We start from the raw sequence: 11,003 nt of genomic DNA, 5'->3' as shown, positions 1-11,003 counted from the left end.
ATGTTTTTTGTCTACTTCTAAAAGCTTTATGTAAATAAGGATATCAGCAGTTTGCTCTCCTGTACAACAAATATCTTTTTCCTGGTTTGTCAATGCTTTTTAGGCTGTATTGATTGATCAAAGAGAAATTTCATGAATTTATACTTTTGTGTGGTTACATTGATCAAACTTCTACCTTTAGAGCTTCTTGGCTTGGTGTCCTTCTTGGAAAAGCCTTTTCTGCTCCAGGATCTAATACAAATTACTCACGCTTTATTCACAAATTGTATGGATGTATTTTTAAATTTAAATTTAAATTTATTATTTTTTAGAGAGAGAGTGAGTGTGTATGTGAGTGGGGCAGCAGAGGGAGGGAGAGAGAATTGTAAGTGGACTCTGCACTGAGGGAGGAGCCTGACACGGGCCTCCAACTCATGAACCTGAGATTGAGCTTGACCTGAGCCAAAATCAAGAGATCCTTAACCATTTGAGCTACCCAGGGGCCCCTCTATGGATTTATTAAAAATTTTTGATAAATCTGGAGTTAATGTTGGCATAAATTATAAACCCAGGCTTATTTTTTCTAACAATTCTCTTATTTCCCCTCCCCTATTTTACTGTCTAGATTACCTATAAATCCACTAATCAGAAATGACACCTTTATTATGGACTAAAATGCGTGGATATTTGGGTTATTTCTGGGTTAGCTACCTTGTTTCACTGAGGTCTTTTTCTTTGTAGTAAACAATTTTTTTAAAGGATTTTATTTATTTATTTGACAGAGAGAGATCACAAGTAGGCAGAGAGGCAGGCAGAGAGAGAGAGAGAGAGAGGGGAGTAGACTCCCCGTTGAGCAGAGACCCCGATGCAGGGCTTGATCCCAGGACTCTGAGATCATGACCTGAGCTGAAAGCAGAGGCTTTAGCCCACCGAGCCACCCACGCGCCCCAGGTAGTAAACAGTTTTAATCATGGCAGCACTCTGGGTTTTCTGAGAAGTTATCTTTTTTTTTTTTTTTTTAATTTTATTTTATTTTATTTATTTATTTGAGAGAGAGAGACAGTGAGAGAGAGCATGAGCGAGGAGAAGGTCAGAGAGCGAAGCAGACTCCCCATGGAGCTGGGAGCCCGATGTGGGACTCGATCCCGGGACTCCAGGATCACGCCCTGAGCCGAAGGCAGTCGTCCAACCAACTGAGCCACCCAGGCGTCCCGAGAAGTTATCTTTTTGATTGGTGTCCTCGATGTGGTCTGTGGAATTGGGAATGAGGAATCAGCTGGCACAATTGGTGGTGCCAAGGCCAAAGAATTAGCTCGTGTGGCCGGGACGTCTAGGGCTGAGGACTTGACCTTTTGTGGTTGGTATGTTTGGTGGGACGGGAGTCAGTGGCTCAGCCCATGTGGCTGGGACTGCCAGGGCCACGGCCAAAGGAGACAGTGTGAGTGGTGAGGAGTTGGGTTATCACTGGGGAATTGGCTGAAAAAGCAAACATATTGAGAGTAATGGAATCCGGGTTTCTTAGAATCTGAAAAGGGAATTAAAACATGGAAAAGCAAAGGCTGGAGGAAATGCTGTGTGTTGGTTTTGAGTCGGAAATGTTTGTGAACTCATATCCATACGTGTAGACAGACTGAGGTGGACACGCACTTATAGGCAGTGTGTGCGTGGTCATGTACTTTTTAGCTCTGCCTCCAGTGAGGGTCTAGAAGTATCCCAGTAGCAATGAGTATAACCAGCGCCCGGCTCTTGGTTTCTAAATACTGTTTCCCACTGAAGGGCGCAGGGGATCTTTGGATAAATGGCTGATTCCAGATACGGAAAAAACAAGTGCAGTGTGAGCTTCGAAGATATTTTTGTGCCAGAAAGTAAAAATTGTTCAAAGAATAATAAAGGGTAAGTCATAAGGACGTAATAATCAGCTTATGGGAGCTTACCCTGGCTAAAACTGGGGCAATTGAGCATCAAACAAATAATAATAGTAACAAACACAATCCGCTCAGTAAAGAAGCCCAGGAGTCCATACTGCTGTAAATAAACCCACGAATAAATAAATAAATGGGGGAGAAGAGAAGAGAAGACTCCAGGACACAGTGTAATGCTAACTAGTATTCTAGAGGGAATGATTAGAATTAGAAGCACCTTGCAATCATTAGAGTAATAATTGGTCCAGGTAATATTCATTAGTGGATGTCACAACTGCTCAGTAAAAGTTTGCTGAGGAACAGAAGGTTGACATCATTTCGAAGTGGTCTCCACACAGACTGCATGCTAATTGTTTGGGAATTCATACCAAATAGCCCTCAGTTAATTTCACCACAGAGAATGCTGACAGACATATCTTATAAATGTTAGACCACCACCAGTACTGGGACAAATGAACACTGTGGACGTCCTGTTGGCTGTTGTTAGAAGAACATAGCATCACTTTTGGGGTATCAATGCCAAGAATATACAATTTGCATGTAGTTCCAAGGAAATACCAGCTAGATCCACCCTGAAGGCCTGTCTCAGTCCACTTGGGCCACCAGAACAGAAGACCATAGACTCAGTGGCTTAAGCAACAGACATTTAGTTCTCACAGTTCTGGAGGTTGAGATCAGAGTGCCGGACGCGGTGAGGTTCTGGTGAGGACTCTCTTCCTGGCTTGCAGCTGGCCACCTCCTCACTGTGTCCTCGCAGGGCAGAGACCGAGAGACAGAGACAGCGGGTCTAGAGAGGAAGGCATTTCTTCCTCTTCTTACAAGGATACTAATCCCATCACGAGGGCCCCATGCTCATGAAGTCATCTAAACCTCAATATGAAAGATCCCCCGGGGCTCCAAGCACCCCGGAATGGACCCCTTCTCAGGAGGAGACCCCCGGACCCAAAAACCAAGCCGAGTCCACTGATCAGATGCAAACAGCACGAGGTTTATTGAGTTGACACAGGTACCTGCGGGCGATCAAGTCTTAGGAAGACTCGCGCGCCAGCCCTTTGTTCAGGGCCTTTTTATGGGGTTTGGGGAAGCGAAAGCATACGTACAGAAGCAGAAACATAGTTACAAGGTTCTTATTGGCTGGTTTGAATGTAAGGCATACTCGGTGTTTGTAGATTGGCTTTGAAGGACCCCGGCGAGCGAAGAGAAAGGTGGGGAGGGGGAGTGAGGAGGGGGAGTTGGACCTTATTACTCAGCAGAGAAACATCCTGCCTACGTGACTAGGCCCACGTACCTAGGCGACCCCCCTTGCCTACATGACTATGCACATAAGGTATCCTGTTTAAACAGGAGACCAGTATCACCCCCTAAAAGCCAAGCGGTTACAGAAGGGCAAGAGAGCGGTTAAACAATTAACTGGGGGAAGGGTCTAACAGGGGAAGGGCGAAGCCAAACGATTACAGAAAAGCCAAGAAGCAGTTAGTTAATCAATGGCTGGGGGGGGTGTCTATATGCGGAGTCTTTCAAATAGAGAAGGCCTCCCGAAAGCCCCATCTCCCGCTGGTGGATGGCCGACCGAGGGGTCATGTGGCTGAACCCCAAGAGTGGGCAGCCAGAGCCCAGAGCGACACTCAGCTGGCAGAAAACAGGGACCTCAGCCCAACCACAGAAAAGAACTGAATTCTCCCACAACCTGGATGAGTTCGAAGAAGACCCCAAGCTCCAGATGGGATGCCTCGTCTATACCTTGGTTCCGCCTCACGAGAAATACATTTCTGTTGTGTTACGTGCCCGCTGCCTGCCCCAGGCTGTGATACTCTGTTTTGACGGCCAAGCAGATGAGTCCTGAGGTGCACCCAATGGCTGGCGGACTCGTCTTATCTAAGTAGTTCTAAGTACAGTCAAAAGTATGAGAGTCTAGTTTTCAGTGGCTGGAGAGATAATGGCCTAGCTTCAGAATGAAGGAGGGACTGGGTGGGGTAAAATTTGTTGTTTTTCTTTTTTGCATATCCAAAGAATGAGTCAGTCACTCGGAAGAGCCCAGTTTTATGAAAAGCTGAAGGCCTGTAAACACTTAATATCCTTTAAAAACATTATTTTGAACGGGCAACCATTTTCACATTCTTTGTTTTCTTTTTATTTTAAACGTTCATAAATGGAACTAATGCACATTCTTTAAATCAAATGGGGTGTGGGGAGGGAGAGATCCAGAAAATATTATCATGAAAATGCTGATGCATGTTTTTTCCTGTACAAGGGCTGTCTCCTGCCTCAACTTGTCCTGTTCCCAGATAGGACTTTAATAATTTCTTTTTAGGGCGCCTGGGTGGCTCAGTGGGTTAAGCCGCTGCCTTCGGCTCAGGTCATGATCTCAGGGTCCTGGGATGGAGGCCCGCATCGGTCTCTCTGCTCAGCGGGGAGCCTGCTTCCTCCTCTCTCTCTGCCTGCTTGTGATCTCTCTCTGTCAAATAAATAAATAAAATCTTTAAAAAAAAACCAATTTCTTTTTATCCCCTCGTGGTGGTATCTCCATATACCTCAACAACACTCTTACACACCATTTTAAAAATGTATCCCCTTAGCACCGTGCTGGTCTGTGATGGGAGAGGGTTTAGCTCACCTCCATCAACTCCGACTTCCCCATCCTCCCAAATGGTTCTAGCCCCAGTCTCAGTTCCTTTACTGTAGTCAGGCATCTTAAAGCAAAACATTAAAATCCCAACTTAAAAAAAAAAAAGATTTTATTTATTTTAAAGACAGAGACCTAGGGGAGGAACAGAGGGAGAGGGACAAGCAGACTCCATGCCAAGTGGCAAGCTCAACGTCGGGCTCAAGGTCACCACCCTGAGACCATGACCAGAGCCAAATGCCCAACCGACTGAGCCACCCAGGTGCCTAAGTCGCCACTTCTTATAATGCTAGTCCTAGATTACTTACTGACTTAATAATAACAAGCAAACAAAACCCCAGCAAAAATAGCAAAACATAAAAAGAAATTAATGGTTTATAGACCTCAAGAAAAAGAATTTTCAGCAAAGTACAAAAATGTAAAGCATTCCTTTTTTTAAAATTTTGTTTAATTCTTTACTGTGGAATCACTTGGAATGTCACTTCCATGTTTTTGTCACTTCCATTTTAAATAAATTGATAAGAAACTAAATTAACTGAATTGACTAAGAAAACAGAATGTGGATTATAAAATTCTTGCTTTCATAAAAATTTCTTAAACAGTGGGAAAAAAAAGCCTCAGTTTCTTATTCCACAAATAAGAGATAGTATTTAATTTCCCACTGTGAACTGAGAATCTTAGTACTTCTCCTGCCTTCTGCCCCTCTGCCCCATTTCATTCCCCTGCTTTTGACAGCTATCGACGCACTTTGACCAAGTACAGATTAACATTTGTACTGGCTTGCGTGGGTGGCTCAGAGGGTTAAGCGTCTGCCTTCAGCCTTCCGTTCAGGTTGTGATCTCCAGGTTCTCGGATCAAGTCCCACTGATCCCACGTCTTCGGGCTCCCAGCTCAGCGGGGAGCCTGCGTCTCCCGCTCCCCGTGCTTGTGCTCTCTCTGATGTTTCTCTCTCTCTCAAATGAATAAATAAAATATCTTAAAATAAATAATTTTACAAGTTCATACTTTGTTTTGAAACTATGTTTAATTTCTCCGTAATTTATCTGTAGTTCCATTCTACAAGTCAGAAGTCAATAGTCAGTGATCATATGATTATGATGGTGTAAATACTGTTTATGACAGAACCGAGTATTGTGTTGGCCTCATTCTCCTTATTTCATGTCATGACCCGCTACCTCTTAATGGATAAAGGTGCTAAACAGAATATAATGAACGTACGTTAGTGTTCCTTTGTAACTCGGGATCATAACTGTGAACCCTAACTATGTTTGCTGTAACCTCGTGCAGTCGTTCCTCCAGTAGTAATGATAGCTATTATTTATCGAGTACTTACCTTTTGGGGTTAACGTAGAGCACGAACTTAGTCATAACACCTGGCTTTTGCTAAACTGTAACACAGAAGTGCTGGGGGCGATGGAAGGTTTTGGAGAAGGGCGTGGGCCTTGGAACGCTGAGGCCTGTGTGACCACTCTGCGGTTGCAATGCTGCGCGGACCCAAAGCTTTCGTAGCCCAAACAGCCTCCCTGGGATCCAAGGGTGTATGCATTGTCCCTTAGGCTCTGTTTAGCAGCACTTCTAACACACGCAGATTAGCATATCTTCCCCTAAACAGATTCTCCTAGTTCCTGTAAGACCCCTTGTCACACTTTGTGTGCTTGAGAAACAGTGATAAGGATTTGTGATGATTCTAAAGGGCCAGTAAGACCGGGAACAAAGAAGAGCGATAGGTCTGGTCTCGGAGCGTTGATCCCCTTACCTCCTCCTCTCTTTCACAACAAAGGTTGGAGTAATCTCTCATCCTTCGATGTAAGGATTGCGGGTGGGTCCAGGACCTAGCAACTGTCAGGCATTCTGATATGCAATATTCTGGTTTTGTCTTAAAAACCATCTTGTATTACGCTTATTTTTCCAGGGGAGAAAACCCAAGGTAATTGGCTGGCAGGACTGGATTCGAATAAAAGATGGACACCAAGTTGGGTTGACCAACTCATTCCAGCTTGCCTGGGGCTTTCCAGTGTTAGTGGCTCAAAATCCTGTGCCCTGGGAATTGCCTCAGGCGGGGGGACATCACTCGTCATCCTACAAATCCAGACTCTCTCTTTTCTTTTAAAATTATTAACAACAACAACAGTAATAGTAATCAGCCATTTCCATGACTTGGGATTCGTCGCTCTTGAGTTAATCATCTGGCAGTGGGTTGTGTGAATTGGGAGCTCTTACCAAAGCCTGGACTGATGTTAAAACTGTAAACATTGGGGTACCTGGGTGGCTTAGATGGTTAAGCATCTACCATCGGCCCAGGTCATGATTTCCAGGTCCTGGGATCAAGCCCCATGTTGGGCTCCCAGCTCAGCGGGGAGTCTGCTTCTCCCTCTCCCCCTTCTTGTGCTCTGTCTCTGTATCTCTCTCAAATGAATAAATAAAATCTTTTAAAAAAATTGTAAACATCTGCAGGGAGGTATGCCATTTATTTTTCAACATAGTAAAAGATAGTCTTCTTAGTTGGTCTCTATTAGGATGGTAATTTTTATGCATGAAGTATACTTTAGGAACTCCCTTTGCTGATTCTGCCTCATGTTCATACCTCTACCACAGAGCACCTCAGAACTCACACGTTAACCTGCTTCTCTGTCTACACACTTGCGTGGGACTCATCTACTCCCGTGACTTTAAATTTCATCCGTGGGAGCTAATGATTCCTAAATATACATAGTCAGTGTGGATTCTCCCCCAAACTCCTGACACAGAGGACCTCCTGAACATCTCTTCTTAGAGGCAGGATAGTCATCTGAAACTTAAAATATCTCTAAGTGAATTCCTTATACTTCCTGGAAAATTCGCTTCTCTCAGAACCTTCTGCATTCCAAAAATGGCAACTCCATCCCTCCAATTATTTGAGCCGACTTCAGAATCAACATTGACTCTTCTTTTAATGTCTTATACTATATAAAATCTGACAAATCCTCCATGATGCATCCAGAATCTGACTACCTCTCACTACCTTACCCCTAAAAATACCCTGGTCCAAGCCAAGTCCCACTTGGTTTAGGGCCATAGCCTCCTGACTGGTCTCCTTTAATTCCATCCTTGCCCATCGATAGTCTATTACTAAATAAAATTCAGTAATCCTCTTAAAAGCATTGTGTCACTCTTCTGCTCAAAGCCCACAGATTGCTCTGTATCTCACAGGAAGGGAGAGCCCAGCACTCAGGACCGTCTTGTGTTAGGTGATGCATGTCCTGTCCTGACTCCATCTCTGGTCCCCCAACCTCCTTGTTCCTTGAAAACTCCAGGTATGGTCTTTCCTATTCTCTTTGCCTGGAAAGTTAATCCCCTGATTATCCGGAAGCAGGCCCCGTACAAAATGAAAATGTGGGGATTCTTATTCAAAATTTATTAAGAGTTTCAAGACTGGGAGGGCAGAGCATGAACCCCAAAATGGGGCCCTTCTGAGCATGTGGCCGAGCAAATGTCTGAAGGTCTCCCCACCTCAACAGCTTCAGGACTTGGTTTGAAAGCCATCTTCTTGTTGAAGCCTCCCTCCTGACCACCGTACTTAACACCTCAGTGCCCACCTCCCCACCTGAAGCTCCTTACAAACCCTCCATGATTTCCTCTTGCTCTTGAGCTTTTCTTGCCCGTGAACACATGTGTAGTTTACTTACTTATTTTGCATTTTCCTGACCTCCCTGCGTTAAAAGAGATGAGGTTTGGGGTTTTGTTTTGATCGCAGCTCTATCCCCTGCACTCAGAACAGTGCCTGAAAGAAGGAATGAACAAATACATTGATTTTGTGTCTTCTGGTGGAAATAGACAAGCTTTTAAATCCATCCTTTAGAGAGAAGATCCTATGAACTTGCAGTATTTGTATAAAAATAGCACAAGTCGTTGGGGCGCCTGGGTGGCTCAGTGAGTTAAGCCTCTGCCTTCAGCTCAGGTCATGATCTTAGGGTCCTGGGATCGAGCCCCGTATCGAGCTCTCTGCTCAGTGGGAGATCCTGTTTCCCCCTCTCTCTCCGCCTGCTGCCCTGCCTACCTGTGATCTATCAAATAAATAAATAAAAATCTTTAAAAAGAAATAACACAAGTCGCTTGTATTTCCTTCATTTTTTACCCGAGGACATGCTTGGACCACAGAACCGCTGGACCATCTCGCTTTCCAGAATTCAGGCTCTCCGCGTGCACGTTGTCTCGTGCACTTCTGCCTCTCCTTATAAGGTTCTGAAGTTGCTGCTGTTTTGACTTCTTGGCTCTCTTTTCCTTCAGAAAGTAACATTATAGATAACATTATGGTTTAGAATTAAAAAGTTTCAGAGTGAAAGGCCTTCTGTCTCTGCTCGCCCCGTCACCTCATTCCCTTCCTCCGGAAGAACAAATATTATCTTTCAAGCCCTCCTGTGAATCCTCGCAGAGATACTCCATGCGGAGACTGTGCTAGTAAAGATGAGTGTGATGCGTGGTATGGCCTCTTTACTTTTCACCAAATGATTCGATCATAGTGCATGAGGATGGGATCGTTTCTGTCTCCATTTTGATTGAGGTTCCAAGACTCTGGTTCCAAACACTCCCTGTTTTTTAGGGAGATGGCAGAGGACCTTTGCAGTACTCGTAAAAGAATACTGAGAACTGGTTTCCCAAGTCTTGAGCCTTTACCACTTAGGCTGTAAAAGAATCTGGGAAGGCCAAGGTGGAGTCAAGATTGACTAAGAGCTCTTGCCTCGGCCTTTGAAGTCACACCCATTCCTACAGGGAAGCAGGCTTTTCCCTCTCCTTTAGCCTAGGGCTGAAGGTAGCTCTTAAACGGAGGAGGGGGACTCCCCCCCCCAACAGATGACACTGGCAATGCCTGAAGCCTTTGGAGTTGTCATGACTGTGGAGATGCTGCAGGCTTCCATGGGAGAGATGCTGCGGAACATCCTGCTGGCACAGGACCGTCCCCATGACGAGCCCCAGAGCCAAGCACCAAATCCACGGCCTCAAATGTCACTAGTGTAGAGGTCGAGGAACACTGGCCCAAGAAGAGGGGCTTCTTTGGGACCACGCGAGGAGTGGTAAGATGGCTCTTGCCGTTGGGGGACACAGGGGACTGTTCTTTGGCCCATGTGTGGAGGCTGAGGCTGGCTCGCTGTGCTCCTGGTGGAGAAGGGGATGTGAGGTTGCCGAACAGGGGGCCGCCTGGGCTCCCGGTGTGTTTGGTAAAAAAGGGTGCAGTCGGGGATTCTTGTGGGCCCTGATAGCAGAATGGGACCGTGACATGCAGAGAAGAGCGAGCTCAGCATGAGAGGCTGGAGAGCACTTCCAGAAGCTGTGGAGTAAGGAAGTGGTCAGAAGTACTTCCTTGTGCCAAGGGAGCCACAGGGGAGAAACCGCCAGTCCTCGCGGGAAGCTGTGGTGTGTGGTTGTCTTCGAAAAACCTCCCAAAGGACTTCAGGAGACTGCCCAGCAAGCGAAAGACAGCTCTCAGCATTACTGGTCACATCCGAGTTTGGCTGTCACTGCAGTGGCACATAGAGAATTAAATACAAAGCCACGAGAAAGACTGTACTTGATCTGGCTCCTGCTGACCTCTCTACTCTCATCTCCTGTTGTAAGCCACAGAGACCTCAGGCCTTCGCACTTGTCTTCCCCACCACTGGCATGCCCCCCCCCCTCGCCGCCATCTTTGCACCATTGTTTCCTCTCCTCATTTGAGTCTCTGCACAAAAGTCACCATCTCAGGGAGGCCTTTCTCGAACAGCCCATCTAAAGCAGACAAATCTCTGTTTATTATCTCCTGTGCTGGCTTTGTTTCTCTTCAGGGCACTCAATACCTGACCTTTTGTTATGCATATTCACTACCACCTCTGTTATCCATGCCGTAGAGGAAGACGCTTTATCTTTGTGCTCCCAGGATCTGGGACCATTTCAGTGTTTGGGAGGGGACCAGTAAATATTTGTCTAGCAAGTCAATGAATGACTCTTTGGGCAATGCTGTTGTGGTTTGCTGGGCTGTTTGATTTGGCTTCATGTCTGTTGAGTGTGAAGTCTTGGCTCTGCTTGAAGGCGGGCTCTGAGCCTGTCCCTTCTCTGACACGTTCTTCCCTATCACATACCCAGGCCCTGGAGCAAAAGACACCCACTTCACATAGCTTTTCAGGGAAAAAGCTAGCCAGGACCTTGCCAAAGACACCCATCCTTGCTTAAAGACTCAAGTGAAAAGTTTGTGAATGAAAAGAGGGTAACGACTGATGGGCCGTGTCCTTTTGGTTTTCCTTAAGTGAAGAATGTCTGTGTCTTGTGTATATACTCTAGTTGGAGACAAGTATTTTTAAATCAAACATAGATACTAATTGTTGCTGTTTTGGGAAATCAAAATGAGGGGCACAATGGAATAAGATGGTTCACAGATCTGTTATTCATACATTATTGTTATTATTTTAAAGATTTACTGTATTTCTTTTAGAGAGACAGAGGGCACAGTAGGGAGAGGCAGGAGGAGA

This window comes from Neovison vison, chromosome 10 (genome assembly GCF_020171115.1).
Source record: "Neovison vison isolate M4711 chromosome 10, ASM_NN_V1, whole genome shotgun sequence".
NCBI lineage: Eukaryota > Metazoa > Chordata > Mammalia > Carnivora > Mustelidae > Neogale > Neogale vison.
The sequence above is the reverse complement of the archived record's forward strand: the minus strand, read 5'-3'. Positions refer to the sequence as shown.